The following is a 21,098-nucleotide window of genomic DNA, read 5'->3' as shown; positions in this document are numbered from 1 at the left end:
CAACGGCCTCGTATCACTAGCAGTCGAGATGCAGGCATCTTATTCGCGTGGCTGTAACGGATCGTGCAGCCACGTCTCGACCCCTGAGTCAACAGATGGGGACGTTTGCAAGACAACAACCATCTGCACGAATAGTTCGACGACGTTTGCAGCAGCATGGACTATCAGCTCGGAGACCATGGCTGCCGTTACCCTTGACGCTGCACCGCGCACAGATGCGCCTGCGATGGTGTACTCAGTGACGAACCTGGGTTCACGAATGGCAAAACGTCATTTTTTCAGATGAATCCAGGTTCTGTTTACAGCATAATGATGGTCGCATCCGTGTTTGTCGACATCTCGGTGAACGCACATTGGAAGCGTGTATTCGTCATTGCCATACTGATGTATCACACGGTGTGATGGTATCGGGTGCCATTGGTTACACGTCTCGGTCACCTATTGTTCGCACTGACGGCACTTTTAACAGTGGACGTTACATTTCAGATGTGTTACGACCCGTGGCTCTACCCTTCATTTGATCTCTGCGAAACCCTACATTTCAGCAGGATAATGCACGACCGCATGTTACAGGTCCTTTACGGGACTTTCTGGATACAGAAAATGTTCGACTGCTGCCCTGGCCAGCACATTCTACAGATCTCTCACCAATTGAAAACGTCTGGTCAATGGTGGCCCATCAACTGGCTCGTCACAATACGCCAGTCACTACTCTTGATGAACTGTGGTATCGTGTTGTAGCTGCAAGGACAGCTGTACCGGTACACGCCATCCAAGCTCTGTTTTACTCAATGGCCAGGCGTATCATGGCCGTTATTACGGTCAGAGGTTGTTGTTTTGGGTACTGATTTCTCAGGGTCTATGCACCAAAAATTGCGTGGAAATGTAATCACATGTCAGTTCTAGTATATTTGTTCAATGAATACCCGATTATTATCTGCATTTCTTCTTGGTGTAGCAATTTTAATGGCCAGTAATGTATAAGAAAGGTAAAAGAACGGACCCGCAAAATTACAGATCAACATCCGTAACTTCTGTTTGCTGAACATATTGTCAATTCCAATATAATAAACTTTCTTGAGGCTGAGAACACTATGTCTCCGAATCAGCATGCTTTTAGAAAGCTTCGCTTTTGCTAAACTCAGATTGCCATTTTCTCATTTGATATACCGAGAACGATGGATGAAGGGCAACAGGCAGATTTCCAGACAGCATTTGACACGGTCTCCCGTTGCCGGCTTGTAACGAAGGTACGAGCATATGGAATAAGTTCACAGATATGTGAGTGGCTCGAGGACGTCTTAAATAACAGAAGCGAGTATGTGGCACTTCACGGCGAGTATTCATCAGAGAGCCCGCAACTCGTGGTCGTGAGGTAGCGTTCTCGCTTCCCACGCCCGGGTTCCCGGGTTCGATTCCCGGCGGGGTCAGGGCTTTTCTCTGCCTCGTGATGGCTGGGTGTTGTGTGATGTCCTTAGGTTAGTTAGGTTTAAGTAGTTCTAAGTTCTAGGGGACTGATGACCATAGATGTTAAGTCCCATAGTGCTCAGAGCCATTTGAACCATTATTCATCAGAGACAAGGGTATTGTCAAATGTGCCCCATGGAAGTGTGATAGGACCGCTGTTGTTCTCTATATACATAAATGATTTGGCGGACAGGGTGGGTAGCAATCTGCGGTTGTCTGCTGAAGATGCAGTGTTGTACGGCAAGGTATCGATGTTGAATGACTGTAGGAAGACAAAAATCCTAGTTGGTGTGATGAATTGCGGCTAGCCCTAAATTTGGAAAAATGTAAATTAATGCGGATGAGTAGAGAGATCAAACTTGTAATGTTCGAATACAGTATTACTAGTGTCCTGCGTAACACAGTCACGTAGTTTAAATATCTGGGCGTAGCGTCCAAAGCGATGTGAGGTGGAACCAGCATGTCAGAACTGTGATGGGGAAGGTGAATGGTCGATTTGGTTTTATTGGGAAAATTTTAGGAAGGAGTGGTTCACCTGTAAAGGAGACCACATATAGAACGCTGGTGCGATATATTCGGAAGTACCGCTCGAGGTTTGGGATCCGTACCAGCTCGGACTGAAGGAAAACATCGAAGCAATTCAGAGGCGGGCTGCTAGATTTGTTACCGGTGGATTCGAACAACACTTGAGTGTTACTGAGATGTTTCAGAAAATCAAATGGGAATCCCTGGAGGGAAGGCGACATTCTTTTCGAGAAACACTATTGAGAAAATTTAGAAAACCGGCATTTGAAGCTGAATGCCGAAAGATTCTGCTGCCGACAACATACATTGGGCGTAAGGACCAAGAAGATAAAATGTAGGAATTAGGGCTCATACGGTGGCGTACAGACGGTCGTTTTTCCCCCGCTCTATTTGCTAGTGGAACAGGAGAGGAAATGACCAGTAGGGGTACAGGGTGCCGTCCGCCACGCCCCTTACGGTGGCTTGCGGAGTGTAGCTGTAGATGTAAATGTAGATGTAGATGTAGATGGATATGGAAGAAAAGTGTCCCGTGTGTTCTTCCCAGGGTCCTGATAATGTCCTTAACTGATTTTGAGATGTTTCTTAATTTATTGCGTAGTTACAGACCATCTTCTTCAACCTTGCCCTGTCCCATTGGCCTAAGTGTTGGCTTTGTTGTGTGGTTTTATGCAATATTAGTGACAGTGGTGGCTGGATGCATTTAGTGACACCACTCCTCTCTCCCTGCCCCCCCCTTTCCGCTCCACTCCCCCCGCTATCTCCCCCCCCCCCCCAGGAAGGAATTCGCGTACCCCACCTGACTGCACCGAGAGTAAGGCTTACGTTCAGTGTGAGATCGTTTTCTGAATGTTTGCGTAACGTGTATCTGAGGCGGGACTTGGTAACCGGCTAAGTCTTTACGCAGTTACATGCGGAAAACATCCTGAAAACAACATACAGGCTGGCCGGCACGTAGGCCATCGCAATGTGTTTCCAGAAAGTAGTATTTTAGTTTATACATCGTTGTAATTTTTTCCTGTTTATAAAGAGGTCGGTCGAGTGACTAGGGCCTCCCGTCGGGTAGACCGTTCACCGGGTGCAGGTCTTTCGATCTGACGCCACTTCGGCAACTTGCGCGTCGATGCGGATGAAATGATGATGAGGACAACACAACTCCCAGTCCCTGAGCGGAGAAAATCTCCGACCCAGCCGGCAATCGAACCTGGGTCCGTAGGAGTGACATTCTGTCGAGCTCACCACTCAGCTACCGGGGGCGGACAAAGAGGTCAGTGCAGCAACCATTATGTATTATATGAAGAAACAAGCAGTCTTGGTAGCAGTGTGAAATTCATTTTATCTTTTGTTTAATTATTTCCCAATGACGCGTTTTCACCTTTACTCAGGCATCTTCAGACTGGCCTACGGATGAAATACAATATTTCATAATGGCTGTGATCACTATGGGACTTAACTTCTGAGGTCATCAGTTCCCTAGAACTTAGAACTACTTAAACGTAACTAACCTAAGGACATCACACACACCCATGCCCGAGGCAGGATTCGAACCTGCGACCGTAGCGGTCGCTTGGTTCCAGACTTAAGCGCCTAGAACCGCTCGGCCAAATATTTAATAATGATAGTGTGATCCCATTTAGTGAGAGTCGATTACCAAGAAAATATTTAAAAAATTACTAAAATTTGGTAGCGATGGGTTCGTGGTATACAGTGCATGGAATATCCCAGCGGGTAAATGCTCCCGGCCAAAGCTTTAAAACCTGCGCGGTGTCGTGCAAACTAGAATGAAACAGATCACCGAAAGGTATTTTTACAAAATATGTACCCCACTTCGTAAATTGGAAGCCCACGCAGGAAACGAGAAGGAAGCAGCGGATTACCTTAAGACGGCATGTGGCGTAGTCCAAGGCAAACAACAACGCTGTTAGCTATAATACTACTTGGGTCACTCAGAATTGATATTCGGAGCAATCTCTATGAACTTTTACGCTTTCACATTACATGTATTTTTTATATTCTCTAGTTTTTTATTCTTATTCGTACTGATTATTCTGGCTATTAATGTAAGCATTTTATCAGCAATTTTTAGAACACCTATCATTTGTAATAACTGTTGTGGTTTGTTGTTGTGACAAGATTTAGCTTACAGCCTGCAGGTGCCATCTGCCGAGAGCTGCGTGCCCAAGTATTAGAAGCCTTGTGTGTTTTCAAACCCAGTTCAATGTGTGGAACCAGAATATGCACCACACATGCGGCATTTTATCATGTAATGCTTCAGCATAGGCCTGAACCCGATTGGTTTGGTTTCGAATGCGCCACGTGTCTTAGTAAGGTAATCTGCTGCTTCCTTCTTATTACCATTGCGGGTTGTCAACTTATAGAGACAAAGCAGGTTATATATTTTTTAAAAGTACCTTTCTGTCATTTTCTGTTTTATTCTATTTGGTAGGACACTGCGCAGTGTTTTTAAAGCTTTGGCAAGGGACATTTCCCTGCTAGGATATTTTATGTGCGGCATCCCACCGCTACCAAATACCAATAAATTGTTTGTATTTTCTTGGTAATCAAATCTCATTAAGTGGGGTCGCACCACTATTATGAAATTTTATGTTTGTTCCGTAGGCCAATCCGAGGACGCCTAAATAAAACTGCAACGAGTCATTGAGAAACAATAAAAAATTTTAACAATTCAAACAAGATTGCATTGTTCTTCCTGTCGTTGTAATTATCCATTCACTCTGACGTTGAGGTGACTCGAAATGTCTGCAGATCGCACGTTTCCTGTATGCCAAAATTGTGTCCTGCCACTCTTGGCGAAACAATGGATGGTCAGTGGTAGAGCACACACAGTATTAGCGGCAAGCGATCCGCGAAAGGCTATTACAGCAGGGCGTCCATTAATAACGAGCATTACCGCCCCGTAACGGGGCAGCTCATTAATCAGCCGTGTTCCCTGTCACACCGCGGAACCTCTTTATGCGCCAAGAAATGAAAGCCGTGATTTACGTCCAGTGCAACGTTCCCGCGCACTCTTGTAATTAGCGCAGGCGGCCGCCTTGCATCCCGTGACGTGACTTCACGCGGTCACACGTTGCAAGCTTCAACCACTGGGCGCTTGCGTACGCTGAAAAGATACCGGCTGCCTGTGATTTACTGGGCTGTGAATGGTCAAGCAGACTAGCTCGCTAGAAATTCTGAGGTAATCAGGTTGGTGACAAAATAATCTGCAGTACATTGTGGTTTTCTTAATTTGTTTTATGTACAATGAATGATCACTGAAACAATTACTCAGTCACCCTGAATTTTTTCGTGAACTGCTGCCAAGGTATCAAAACGTTGTAATATCCACGACACTATGTTCTAGCCACAAGACGTTAAAATGAACTGTACAAACTTCAACAAATATTATCGATACTACGTATGAACAGGCCGGCCGAAGTGGCCGTGCGGTTAAAGGCGCTGCAGTCGGGAACCGCAAGACCGCTACGGTCGCAGGTTCGAATCCTGCCTCGGGCATGGATGTTTGTGAAGTCCTTAGGTTAGTTAGGTTTAACTAGTTCTAAGTTCTAGGGGACTAATGACCTCAGCAGTTGAGTCCCATAGTGCTCAGAGCCATTTCAACTACGTATGAACAGACTGTATCGTGTAAAAAGGACGATAATTATTTCATTTTTTATGTAATAATTTAATTTCTGTGTGAATTAAAACTATTATCAGAGAACTACATTCATGGACAACGACAATTATAATCTTTTTTTGATATCTGTGATAATTGTGGTTCAGTTGCTCTTCCTGTGCTAACAGATGAACTGTTCAGACGTGAGACGTGTGAGGTCTGTAAAGAGAAAACCTGTAACTATATACTGTTAATTATTATTTGAAAAATAGAGTCGCTATTGTCTAAACGTGGATTTCTATTTATTTCAATTGTAACCCAATCTAATTAATGTTTTAAGTGTTGATGTTCAGCTCCGCAATTAGGAGCACAGCCGTTAGCGCTAGTAACTTAACAGCGGAGTTTGCTAGTAGCTGGTATAAAAAATATAACGGTATTTATCATTGAAAATTATTTTAAATGCTAAAGAATAGAGATAAAAGGCTTAAAGAGTTTTATCTAAATATATTACCTTGATATAAAAAAAATGGTTCAAATGGCTCTGAGCACTATGGGACTCAACATCTGTGGTCATCAGTCCCCTAGAACTTAGAACTACTTAAACCTAACTAACCTAAGGACATCACACACATCCATGCCCGAGGCAGGATTCGAACCTGCGACCGTAGCGGTCACGCGGTTCCAGACTGACGCGCCTAGAACTGCACGGCCACAACGGCCGGCTTGATATAAAATAAATCGGGAATAACAAATGCTTCAAATGGCTCTGAGCACTATGGTACTTAACATCTCAGGTCATCAGTCCCCTAGAACTTAGAACTACTAAAACCTAACTAACCTAAGGACATCACACCCACCCATTCCCGAAGCAGGATTTGAACCTGCGACCGTAGCAGTCGCGCGGTTCCAGACTGAAGCGCCTAGAATCGCATGGCCACCGCGGCCGGCCGAGAATAACAATAGACAAATTGACTATCGTCTGTCTGCCGCCATCTTAGCAAAAATATCTCCGCGGCACTTTTGAATCGAGAATTTTAACAAACATAAATGTTGTTAGATATAAATGAATGGAAGTAAATGTGCACTGGTGGTCCCGAATCTACTTTAAAAGACAGAATTCAACTCTGATTGAATCCTTAAATACAGTGCTCACAGCACGTTACGTAATGTCAATTTCTTATTTGCTGATGTATGAAGCCTAATTATTTCGGACGATTTACATGAAATATTTTAATAGGAGATATACGTCAGTGTTGTGCGTGGGTAGTATTTTGTGACTAAATGTTCCCTTTGCTAGAGAAAAGTGCTTCCATCTTAAGTAACAGTTGTGTAAAATCTGATAAATGATATGCAATTTAGTGCCACTCAACGACTTTACAGACAACATTTCTACACAACGTTAGGTGGAGATTTCTTTAGCAGAGTGACAAATATTAGCCGGGATAATCATTTTTGAGATCCAACGAATTGTTACGCTGACAATAGGTAACTGGTTATATATAGTCCACAAAAAACATTTGGACCTCCAATCAATTGCTGTTTATTAAACTGCCCAGCCAAGTCAATATCAATCGCCTTCAAACAGCAATTGATTGGAGGTCCAAATGTTTTTCGTGGACTGCATCTGAACTTCACTTGTGATGTTCAGGCTGTGTTTGGAGGTAGTACATGGCTCACACTGGCTGTTGTATGGGGCAACCAAGCAGATTATGGTGGCCTTGAAGCTTTTCCAGATGCTAACATTTTGGCTTGGAAGACGTGGAGTATTGCTGAGACTACAGGACTGTTGGCTAAACAGCCTTATGGTACGCTTGTTCCAAGCATGCCATTTGTTTTGACTACGAGAAGGAAGAAGAAGTTAAATGCTGATGAGTACCTGTTTATATGGGCTAATTATAATCTACCTGAAATATCATTTATAAGTAATTAAAGTCACGAAATACTATAAACCGGTTCCACCACAACGTGTAAGATGGGTCACAGCAGAGAGTTTGAACATCTTTTTTAATTTATTCGAGCATGCAGTGGTGGCGTAGCTACTGCACGGCGCTCACTGCAATACGATCTCCTCGTAGTTGTGACAGTCATGCCTCTTCCGAAGAGTGCGCCATCTTCACTGGAATGACGGACTCCAGCGCTGCCCCCCCCCCCCTCTCCTCCCCCGACCCCACCTCTCCAGCTGCAGGCGCCCAACGACATCGTCCTCCTAACCATGGGAAGTGTCCGCCCCTGGTAGCTGAGTGGTCAGCACGACGGAATGTCATACATAACGGCCCTGGTTCGATTCCCGGCTGCGTCGGAGGTTTTCCTCCGCTCAGGGACTGGGTGTTGTGTTGTCCTTATCATCATCATTTCATCCCCATCGACACGCAAGTCGCCGAAGTGGCGTCAGCTTGAAAGACTTGTACCAGGCGACCGGTCTACCCGACAGGAGGCCCTAGCCACACGGCATTTCTATTTTACCAGGAGAAATTCTTTAAACGGCAAGCCTAGTCTGAGACCGGCCTTGATGCAACCCGGCGAAGTCTCACGCCGCCATCTCGGCTGGGCGCTCCGTCAAGAGCCACCTTTATCACCCTTAAGTACTGGGTAGTTATAATTAAAATGACGGTATCCATATGTCCCAGTCGACTTTGTCTGACCACGATCGATTCCAGCGACATCGCTGGTAGATGACTTGCGGACACGTGCCCCGTGGCGAAGGTTTGTTAAGCAGCGTGCTGCAGAGCGAGCGGCGAGATTGCCAGACGAGGGGCGAGATGGCGCGAGAGATTGGTATCGGCTGTGGTTCTGTCGCAATGCGGAGTAAAGTCACTGTCGAGCATAGCAGTCTCGATACTCCGACTCGTATTCGTTAACCCAGCGATAGCAAATGCCTCAAGCGGCCAGCAACCGACACTTCTGAGTACGTTATCGGTGAGTGCGAATACTACGAATTATATTGGTTTGTGACATAGCTTTTGCAATATGGAGTTTATGTAATGCCATAAATATCGGCAATAATTAAAAACTTATACCACATTTGTGAATATTTGGTTTCCTGAGGACCCTGAGGGATATGAAACGGTGCATTACAGTACAGTTTATTTACAAGCTTTTGTAGGTCCATCCTTTTAGTAGGAGGTCTCTGGGACTCGGCCGTTTACTATCGTGACAAGTAAATAAAAACACCTACAGCCTTTCAGCCGTCCTTATGATTTTATTTTATTTTGTTGTTTCCAGTTTCAACGCTTCAGTGCGTTATCTTCAGGCTGTTTTTGATGCGACACAGGTTGATTTAATCCCCAGGTAAACTGTAGTGGACTGTTAAGGCAGCCAGTCCACAGTGAAGTAGCCGAAAGGGCACGCGTCAACTCACGACGTCTGGCGTTAAGTCTGGAACAGGATTCGTAATGAATGTGATAAAGAAAAGAACGTAGCTACTAGAACACTTAACTTTTGTATTGTCCTTTGGTATACAGTATTCTGGATGATACAAGTGAGACTATCTTGAGGTACATGCAATGGTACAAATGGCGCCTTGCTAGGTCGTAGCCATTAACTTAGCTGAAGGCTATTCTAACTGTCTCTCGGCAAATGAGAGAAAGGCTTCGATCAGTGTAGTCGCTAGCAACGTCGTCGTACAACTGGGGGCGAGTGCTAGTACGTCTCTCGAGACCTGCCTTGTGGTGGCGCTCGGTCTGCGATCCTGACAGTGGCGACACGCGGGTCCGACATGTACTAATGGACCGCGGCCGATTTAAAGCTACCACCTAGCAAGTGTGGTGTCTAGCGGTGACACCACATAAACCACGTCTGTTGCCAGCATTACGGGATACGAGGATAATCTGAAAAATTACGTGTCAGCACTCCAACCAGCCTGAAGATGACGCACTGAAGTGTTGAAACTGGTAGCGACAAAACGAAATAAATCGTAAGGACAGCTGTACGTGTTTTTATTTACTTGTCACGAGTTTACTTACAATTCTTTTGTAATGCACAGACATTTCCTGGGAAATGCCATTTTCTGTTAATAACAATATTCACCAGAAGATCTCTGACGTTTTACAGAAAGACGTCTTACACCTATCCAACAAAGCAGAGTTTTGGTTACTACACTCTCAGCCAAATCAGCGAATGTTGAAAGTAAAAAAGTTGCATAGAATGTAATACCTACATTATCTAACCAATCAAATCAGTCACCACAACTGTAACTGAAGGGTACACCATACGGACGTGATAATAAATAGTCAAAAGCAATAACACTGTTTCCCAACACAGGAGAACCCAATTCCTCGATTGTTGCTAAACCTGAGCAACAAACAGGAAGAATCTTCATACATTCGCTTTTGAAGCAAAAATAATTACATTTACGAAAATATTCGTGTATTAGGAAGTCTAGTGAATGGGGGATTCAATTAATACCATAAAAATGTTAAAATGTCACGGAAAAAGCCTTTGATAATAACATAAGACAGCAACAAAAATATATGCGTCTCATGCATGAAATGTCGGAACAAGCTGCGGATATAGACATATTCGAAAATATTTCTTCACAAATGAGCTGTAGCTTATGTCACTGAATCAGTGTGATTCGGCTATTTTTCATGCATTTCACGATCATTCATGTCTCTTGATAACTTACTAACGCACTGAAAGCGAAACAATAACTACTCCGTTAATTAAGTAGAATATAGCTAAAGACAACCATTTTCCTTACGACTCATGCGACGCCTGCTTTCTCACCGCTTGGAGCGTTAGTGTTCTATCTGTTAAGCGTTAACAACTTTCGCACCAGCGAGTGTCGTGAGTGTATTTATTAGACTGTGGTAAAGCCGGGTTTACACACGCAACTAATGTGGCGCCACATCTTGTGGCTTTCTGGAATAGTATCGCGAGCTACCGTTCACACAGGACACCACAAATTCTACGTAGCTGCACAGCTTTCACATGGCGTCAACTGAAATCGTATGGGCGAATGTGAATGTTATAATGTTCGCCCCGATATCTGAGTGGTCAGCGTGACGGATTGCAATCCTACGGGCCTGGGTTCGATTCCTGGCTGGGTCGGAGATTTTTCTCCGCTCAGGGACTGGGTGTTGTGTTGTCTTCATCATGATTTCATCCCCATACGGCGGGCAGGTCGTCCATTGTGGCGTCGAATGTAGTAAGACCTGCACCAAGGCGGCCGTACCGGCCCGGCAAGGGGCTTCCCGGCCATTGACGCCAAACGCTCATTTCCAAAGTTATAGTGCAGGTTATAGCATTAGAGCTGAGACAAGAGTTTAAATACAAGGAAGATGAAACCAAGTCTTTGATCTGAAAATAGATTTCGCACAGGGATAAATCAGGGCCACAAACAAATTTATAAAATAAATGACAGTCTGAGATGAAAATGCTGTCTGCAATGGCAAACTAACCAACATCTGGCATGTAAATATCATCACGCCACACTACTAATATTTTAGAATATTATTGTATTCGTTGCTGTAGGCAATTCAAATAACTAATTTCTAGTTTAACAGCTGCCACATCACATTCAGGAGCTGTACCCTGCATACAATTCACAATTTATACAATGCTTGGTCTCACAAATCACGAAATTTATACTATTCGCTTTTTGCACCCGTGCTCTAGGGGTACCGTCTTTGATTCATAATCAGAATGTCTTCCATCCCGGGTTCGAATCCCACCGCTGTTTAAATTTTGATTAATAATTAGCACTGGCGGCCGAAGACTTCCGGCATATGAAGTCACCCTCATCCTTCCAACGACCTTGTCAAAGAGGGCGGAGGAGCGGGCAGAGGTTCAGGACACTCTTGTCCAAGGGTGGGAAATTGCCTCTAAAGCCGGAAGAATCGGCAATGATCAACGGCATGATGATGCAGAAAGCAATGGAAACCACCGCATCAAAGACACCTAACGTGTCTCCACAAGACATGTGACTTGTAAGTGAAGAAATGTCATGATGATCTCTCCAAACGATTCTGGAATAGTCCCCCATTCGGATCTCCGGGAGGGGACTGCCAGAGTGGGAGGTTACCATGAGAAAAAGACTGAATAATCAACTTAAGGATAGCGTTCTACGAATCGGGGCATGGAATGTCACAAGCTAGAACGTGGTAGGGAAATTAGAAAATCTGAAAAGGGAAATGCACAGGCTCAATCTAGATGTAGTGAAGTGAAGCGGTAAGAAGACAAGGATTTCTGGTCAGATGAATATTGGGTAATACCAACAGCAGCAGAAAATGGTATAACGGGGGTACGATTCGTTACGAATAGGAAGGTAGGTCAGAGAGTGTGTTACTGTGAACAGTTCAGTGACAGGGTTGTTGTTCTCAGAATCGACAGCAAACCAACACCGACAACGATAGTGCAGGTATACATGCCGACGTCGCAAGCTGAAGGTGAAGAGATAGAGAAAGTATATGAGGATATTGGAAGGGTAATACAGTACGTCAAGAAAGACGAAAACCTAATAGTCATTGGGGACTGGAATGCAGTTGTAGGGGAAAGAGCAGAAGGAAAGTTTACGGGGGAATATGGGCTTGGGACAAGGAATGAGAGAGGAGAAAGACTAATTGAATTCTGTAACAAGATTCAGCTAGTAATAGCGAATACCCTGTTCAAGAATCACAAGAGGAGGAGGTATACTTGGAAAAGGCTGGGTGATACAGAATGATTTCAGTTAGGTTACATCATGGTCAGACAGAGATTCCGAAATCAGATACTGGATTGTAAGGCGTACCCAGGTGCAGATATAGATTCAGATCACAATACAGTAGTGATGAAGAGTAGGCTGAAGTTTAAGATATTAGTCAGGAAGAATCAATACGCAAAGAAGTGGGATACAGAAGTACTAAGGAACGACGAGATACATTTGAAGTTCTCTAAGGCTATACATACAGCAATAAGGAATAGCTCAGTAGGCAGTACAATTGAAGAAGAATGGACATCTCTAAAAATGGCCATCACAGAAGTTGGGAAGTAAAACATTGGTACAAAGAAGTTAAGTGAGAAGAAACCATGGCTAACAGAAGACATACTTCAACTGATCGATGAAAGGAGGAAGTACGAAAATGTTCAGGGAAACTCAGGAATACAGAAATACAAGTCGCCGAGGAACAAAATAAATAGGAAGTGCAGGGAAGCTAAGACGAAATGACTGCAGGAAAAATGTGAATACATCGAAAAAGAAATTATTGTCGGAAGGACAGACTCAGCATACAGGAAAGTCGAAACAACCTTCGGTGACCTTAAAAGCAAGTGTGATAATATTAAGAGTGCAACGGGAATTCCACTGTTACATGCAGAGGAGAGAACGGATAAGTACAAAGAATACATTGAAAGCCTCTATGACGAAGAAGATTTGTCTGATGTGATAGAAGAAAAAGAGCAATCGATTCAGAAGAGATAGGAGATCTAGTATTAGAATCAGAATTTAAAAGAGCTTTGGAGGACTTCCGGTCAAATAAGGCAGAAGGGATAGACAACATTCCATCGGAATTTCTAAAGTCATTGGTGGAAGTGGCAACAAAACGACTATTCACGTTGGTGTGTAGAATGTATGACTCTGGCGAAATACCATCTGACTTTCGGAAAAGCATCATCCACACAATTCCAAAGACGGCAAGAGCTGACAAGTGCGAGAATTATCGCACAATCAGCTGAACAGCTCAGGCATCCAAGTTGCTTACAAGAATAATATACAGAAGAATGGAAAATAAGATTGAGGATGCACTACATGACTATGAGTTTGGCTTTGGGAAAGGTAAATTCACGAGAGAGGCAATTCTGCCGTTCGGTTAATAATGGAAGCAAAACGAAACAAAAATCAAGACCCGTTCATAGGATCTGTCGATCTGAAAAAGCGTTCGACAGTGTAAACTGGTGCAATATGTTCCACATTCTGAGAAAAGTAGGGGTAAGGTGTAAGGAGAGACGGGTCGTATACAATATATACAACAGGCAAAAGGGAATAATAAGAGTGGACGACCAAGATCGAAGTGCTCGTATTAAAATGGGTGTAAGAGAAGAATGTAGCCTTTCGCCCCTACTGTTCAATCTGCACATCGAGGAAGCAATGATGGAAATAAAAGAAAGATTCAGGTGCGGAATTAAAATTCATGGTGAAAGGATATGTTCAAATGTGTGTGAAATCTTATGGGACTTAACTGCTAAGGTCATCAGTCCCTAAGCTTACACACTACTTAACCTAAATTATCCTAAGGACAAACACACACCCCCATGCCCGAGGGAGGACTCGAACCTCCGCCGGGTGAAAGGATATCAATGACACGATTCGCTGATGACATTGCTATCCTTAGTGAGAGTGAAGAAGAATTACGTGATCTTCTGAACGAAATGAACTGTCTAATGAGTATGGATTGAGAGTAAATCGAAGAAAGACGATGGTAATGAGAAGTAGTACAAATGAGAACAGCGAGAAACTTAACATCAGGTTTGATGGTCAAGAAGTAGATGAAGTTAAGGAATTCTGCCACCAAGGCAGTGAAGTAACCAATGACGGACGGAGCAAGAAGAACATCAAAGGGAGACTAGCAATGGCAGAAAGGGCATTCCTGGCCAAGAGAAGTTTACTAATACCAAATATCGGCCTTAATTTGAGGAAGAAATTTCTGAGAATGTACGTCTGGATTACGGCATTGTATGGTAGTGAAACATGGACTGTTGGAAAAGCGGAACAGAAGAGAATCGAAGCATTTGAGATGTGGTGCCACAGACGAATGTTGAAAATGAGGTGGACTGATAAGGTAAGGAATGAGGAGATTCTGCACAGAATAGGAGAGGAAAGGAACATGTGGAAAACACTGATAAGGAGAAAGAACAGGATTATGGGACATCCGTTAAGACATGAGGGAAGGACTTCCATGGTACTAGAGGGAGCTGTAGAGGGGAAAAACTGTAGAGCAAGACAGAGATTTGAATAAATCCAGCAAATAATTGAGGACGTAGGTTGCTACTCTGAGATGAAGAGGTTAACACAAAGTGTTCAAATGTGTGTGAAATCTTATGGAACTTGACTGCTAAGGTCATCAGTCCCTAAGCTTACACACTACTTAACCTAAATTATCCTAAGGACAAACACACACACCCAGGCCCGATGGAGGACTCAAACCTCCGCCGGGACCAGCCGCACAGTCCATGACTGCAGCTCCTTACACCGCTCGTCTAATCCCGCACGGCAGGTTAGCACAGGAGAGGAATTCGGGGCGGGCCGCATCAAACCAGTCAGAAGACTGATAACAAAAAAAAAAAAAAAAAAAAAAAAAAAATTATTCGCTCAAAAATATTTTAAGATTGTGGGATACGTGATTGGTTTGCAAATATTGCCACCGCCACGCGCTCCGCCCCCCCTTCCCCAATGAGGCCGGTGGCCTTGCCGTTTGGTCCCCTTCGGTGCTGCAGAAAATCAAACATAGATTGCCGTTCTTGCAGTAAGTTGAGAGTGTGTACTTGCCGATCACTGTTTCTACTTGTTTTGATAATAAAATGAAAAAAAAAACACTTAAATCGAATGGAGCACAGGAGCAGTTAATTCGCGACACGTGCGACAGAATGCTGGTGTTTGGAAATACTTGCACAGGGGAACACTGGTTGAAGGGAAGTGGCGCAACAAAGTACAACCAAACTGAGCTTTTTGTGGCGTGACGAAACTTGAGTCTCTTAAGTAACGCCACTAAAAACTGGGAGTCCATACATGCAACTGCAGTGTGTCATTAGCTGTGGTGACACTTTTGTTGCACGTGTGAACCCAGCTTAAGCGCGAAATACGGCTTTGAGCGAGCATTCCGCGCCAGATGAGACGCCTTCTTTTGGTGAGGTGTAGTGTGCGGACGGCCTTGCGAGGTGTGGGGCATTCTGTAGCATCTCTGGACGACAGGTGGTGTGGTGAGCTGGAACAATGAACTGGGGATTTGCGGCTCATTGTACATGTTATACAGCGCATTCGCTGCAGCCGTTGAATTTTGAAATTGTGACTTTTTGGGCATTCCGATGTTCTAATTGACAGTGTTACTCTCCCTTACGGCAGGTTCACGTGGTCAAGGGAACATTTCTTTCCTAAGTTTTGAAATTCAGAAGCTGTTTTGGCAGTGTGCTCATATTTAGCCGCTTTAAAGGCACATCTGTCGGAAGAACGGAATTTACATGCAAAATATTTGAAACGAAGTAAATAAATAAATAAATAAGTAGCAATTAAAAATTAAGTACTATGAACGGTTGTATCGACTGTAGGATACAACAGCAGAAACAAATGTATAATTACGTCCCTCAATTATTTTTGTGAGGGAGACCGCACCTTTTTGTTATAGAAGCGAGCCAAGATGGACGCTTTTCTGTGATAACGGCTGTTTTATACGGCACACCGCCATTATCATTTATATTTTGCTTAATGTAAGTTTATTGTAAATTTGTTTGTGTGTGATAATTGAATATAGTGATGTTACTTAATATTTGTTTCATTTTACGAAATGTCATCTCAACTACACTGCTTCTCGACATGGCGTAAGGTTCCTTGTTCATTAAATGCACATAAATAGTCCAGTACGAACCAGTTGTTTGGTGAGTAAATGTTTTCGAACTGCAATAAATAAGTTTTCATTTGAAGATGTTTCCACTGTCGAGTAAATAAATCAAAACGGACCCTACACATAAATCCATTGTCTAGCGCACCTAAAAAAAGTAGTATATTTACAAACATTATTTTTTTAGGAAACCACTTAATTGCTTTAATACGTTGGTTCAATCACTAGCATTTATCCATGCACAATACGGTCAGTTTAATAATAAAAGAAAACTGAAATTCCCATGTTTAAATTTGTAAAAATTGTAAGATGGCAAGAACTATGCCCCTTACATGAAGTCATTAAAGGTCACCTAACTCAAGTTGAGCGAACAGTAGGGCTGAACAAAAATGACTGACAAGGCACAATGCATCTTGTAGAGGGTATAGTATGGATGTATTGGAATAATTAATATCGGGTGATGTAAAGTATTCACACGACATGAAAATTTTGTGGAAATGCGTTGATTTACTGGAGGCTTGTTTATCCCATGGAAGTATTCAGAGTTGAACGTGGCTGGCTGGGGAGTGGCGAAGGGAAGTGACAATAGGCAGCTTAGGGCAGCTCAAGCTCTGAGAATGCGGCAACGGGACGCAGCCTCCAGCTGCCTTAAGATGAGTGACAGTGAGTGGGTGGTTGACCCCATGATAGTGTACCGGGAAGCAGACGCAGAACTTGTACGCCTGTTGATAAATGTCCATCGTCCTGTTTTCACTGAAACATGCGAGAAAGCTGCTCCAAGCTACAGTGGAGTGGTCAACAGAGGCCAAAATATGCGTGGTCATGACTATAGCAACTTCATGCTGATTTCACGGTCCGCAGAGTCTGAAGTACATCAGGTGAAGAGCGACAGAATGAAATATGCCGGCCTCCGATGGGAACGTAGGACCAAGGAATTTGAAGTACTCTTCTGGGAGTCAGAATTCCGGAAAAATTGGTGTTTTGTGCAGACGCTAAACTTGATGGTTGGCCTGGGAGGAGCTAAATAGCAGAAGTTGAGAGGAAGGGAAATTTTGTGGGAATTTGTTCACTTCCCAGAGCAGGCACTGGTCGGCACTGGGAAGCGACGCATAATTACCGCGACTTGCGCTGCAATTGGCGTAAGTGATTTTGCTGGAGGGGAAACTGAGGCAAAGAGCAGACTGGGAGAAGTGTCCATAGGAGTCTTCTGTTCCCAGCTTGCCTAGAGTGCGGACGTGGCGTTCTTTACTCAGCTTACCTGAGAAAGAGTGAGCATCTCTGCAGTTTAGGACTTAGCAAATGGAACGATTGAGCTTGGAGATAGAAAGTTTTGGTTCAGCTATGTACTGAGCAAGATAGCTAGGAGTGAATAGACAAGTGCAGCCTTGCAGCACCATGAGGCCGGCCAACGTCTCGACAACGACCCCGACCCGCCACGCTGAATTCGGTGATATTGCACCCACTCCAACTAGAAGTAGGCCACTGATTAATTTATTGGATCATATAGACAAAGTTTCAATGAGTGTTTCATGGGGTGTGTATTGGGGAATTCTTCTCGCACTTCGAATTATGCCTGGGTCAGTCGATACAAATTAATTTTGATTTATTGCGCTTTACTCCACGTAAACGCAATTTATTACGACTGCCTGATAGGAGAGTCATGTAATATAATGATTGAAGGTCGGGAGTTAAAATAAATTTGTGCTAATCGACTGCATCTGTTTTCAATCAAGTAGTTGAAATTCCAAGTCACGTTCTTAATTAATTGTAGGTTCAACATTTGCATCTGGTGATCAATAGCTGAATATAACATCAATGTTCACCCCTTTTTAATTAAAAGTGATCAATTCTGAATCAATTAATGTCAACACTGCCACCGCAGTTCAATCAGGAGTCACAGGGCCTTATTACTTTCTTTGCTTTATCCGATATTGCGGCAATTTTGCACTCTCTGTCGATCTGTTAGTCAATTAGTTGGGGGTGAACACACGCCAAAACCAGATAAGTGACGGGTGGGGTGTTACAAAATAGTTTTAAGACTGTTCTGATTCCTTGTTTTGTTGTCCATTTGGCACACTGCAGGCGATAACAGGTGCACATATGGAAGTGTATGTCATTCCAGTTAACTAATTTCACTTCTCTGTGTTGTAGAAACCCAGTTATACTCTTCATTGCTTCCCGTGCTAGCACGGGATTTTTTGTGATTGCAAGAGGCCTGGGGCAAGTTTGACCACTCTTGTCCAGGTGACGGAACGGTGCATTTTCTGGCTGCAGTTCTGTAATGATGGTACCAGAATTTTTCGGGATTAAAATTTAAAGAATTTTTTTCTGCTTTGTATTTCTTTCATGTTACTGGAACTATTTATCAATGATTAGAAGTTTTGATTAATGCCAGTGTATAATTAGATTTCTGTTTATGGGTTTTCTAAACTCTGATGTAAGGTGTTACTTAAAAGATGATTGATGCTTATTTCGAAAGGTGTTCTGTGGATGTTGGTTGACGATAAAAATTTTGGATCAACGGCTTGAATGTCTGGCAGTTATTTCATATTATGGACAGAGATCCCCTGAAAGATGTTTAATGTTAAGCTGTCTTATGGGGGTTTGATGTACAAGCAATTAGACGAAATTGTCATTTTTTATTATGAAAAGAGGAAAAAGTAGTTGTAGACTAATACTTTTCTTTGATTATTTTATTACCTTTTACGTTATTATTAGTATTACTATTATTTGGTCGACAGTTTCCTTAAATGAATGTTTTTATTGTGCTGAAGTTTTACTAGCATGTATCTTAAATACACAAGGAAGGAAAGCTTTATTGTAATAAAGGTTATGTTAATAAATCTAATATCTCGAGAGAAGGTTCAGCAGCATTCACCAAAGGAACCCTGTTTCTTGAACAACTTGCTCAAGTAGCCTAAAGGGTGTAATGGAGTTTCTGTTACAGGTATTCAAAGTGCTGCAGTGCGGGGTGTATACATTGCAGGTACGTTTATTATTTGGCAAGCTCGTGGAGTATGAGGAAAACATAATAGTTCCACTTTCTGCCACTAGGTGAAAATCTAATGGCTCTGAGCACTATGGGACTCAACATCTTAGGTCATAAGTCCCCTAGAACTTAGAACTACTTAAACCTAACTAACCTAAGGACATCACACACACCCATGCCCGAGGCAGGATTCAAACCTGCGACCGTAGCAGTCCCGCGGTTCCAGACTGCAGCGCCAGAACCGCACGGCCACCGCGGCCGGCGGTGAAAATCTGACGCTGTAAGCAGTCACAACGTGGTGTTGGTGCAGGGAAAGGGGAAGAACAATCAAACACAAGATAACGGTGATTCTGGCACGTTTATTAGGATATGGTCACAAGTGACAACATGTATTCAATGCTGTCTCCCAACTCAGCAGGATGCTGCGTCCGTAGCGCGGCGTAGTCGACAGTCGCTCGCAGCATATCCAGTGCAATAAGAGCGATATGTCGTTGTATGCTATCCTTCAATCAGGAAGAGTCCGGAAATATCACTGATAGAGACAACATTCAAAATATCCCACAACCAGAAGTCACATGCATTTATGTCGGAGAATCTGGAAGGGCGCACATCTTGAAAGTGCTTAGCAACGAGGCGGTCGTTACCGAAGGTTTCTCGAAGCAAATATTTCACCCGACAAGCGAAATGTTATGTCGCTCCGTCTTACATGAAAATAGTGGTGTGGACACAGATGCGTTCTTGCATAAGGAAGTTCTTATAACGTGCAGATGTCACTTTCAACCTAAGAGGCCCGCAAGCTGTCATCCCCTCAAAGAAAAATTGGCCAAGAATAAAGGAGTTTGGGAAACCACACCACAAAGTCACATAAGCAAAATGCATTTGATGTTCCTGCACAACATGTGGCTGAGTAGAGCCCCATACGTGACACTTCTGTGCACTCACGATAATGTGCAGAGTAAAATGCGCCTCGTCCATCCAAAGAATCTTCCCCATTCAGAACTAATTAAACCTAACTAACCTAAGGACATCACACACATCCATGCCCGAGGCAGCATTCGAACCTGCGACCGCAGCGGTCGCGCGGTTCCAGACTGTAGGGCCTAAAACCGCTCGGCCACCCCGGCCGACTATGTCGTCTTCTATTTTTCTCTTAAAGTACATGAAAACTCTTTCGATGTGACTTTGCTTTGCTTCCACCTTCTCGTTCAGGCCTTCTTTACCCATCGCAAATAATTCCGCTGCGTGCAGTTTCACCCCGAACGGCTGCCAAGTGACCCAGCTAGGTGTTAAATGCACGGCCCGCTTGTTGTAAACATCTTGTTGGACCAGGTGAGAAGATCTCTCCCATAGCCACGTTCAGTTCTGTGGGAGGTTTTAACTGGCGGCAAAGGTAGTTTTTAAGCAGGCAGGTAATTTCGTTATTGTCAAATAATGACGTATGTGACGAAATTGTGATTCCGGCCATCGCGTCGGCAACCGCTCATCATCTTTTCACAATTGCTGCAGTCTTTTAGCATAAAAACATCTGGATGCTCGTTCTCTGTCATTGTTTACTTCCGTCCCAGCGACGAAAGCCACTCCTGGTTGCCCATGCGGTGACGCTGTTGACAGAAGATGAGGCAATGGTCAGCCGACATCGGCCGTTCTCGGGGCTGATGTCAGCATTAATCAGTTAAAGTACAGCGTGTACACGGCACAAGGCGCACACAACGTCGCGTCCAGTGACAAACACAGGGGCAGCTGACAGCGACGTGTTTGGGAGGCGTAGTCTGCCAGGAAACGAGGTCAAGCAATCTTTGTTACTCGAAGAAATCTCCTACGTGAGTTACAAGAATTCCAAGCACAAGTACGAAACATTTCAAAGTTATTAACGTAACTGACGCTACGGACAACATATAGTCAGGGTCCGGTGATGGTTAAATTAGTGGTTCAAATCTCGTTATTATCAATTTTTATCTAATTATAAATTATGTGGTATTAT

This window comes from Schistocerca nitens, chromosome 5 (genome assembly GCF_023898315.1).
Source record: "Schistocerca nitens isolate TAMUIC-IGC-003100 chromosome 5, iqSchNite1.1, whole genome shotgun sequence".
Classification (NCBI taxonomy): domain Eukaryota; kingdom Metazoa; phylum Arthropoda; class Insecta; order Orthoptera; family Acrididae; genus Schistocerca; species Schistocerca nitens.
This window is presented reverse-complemented; position numbering follows the sequence as displayed.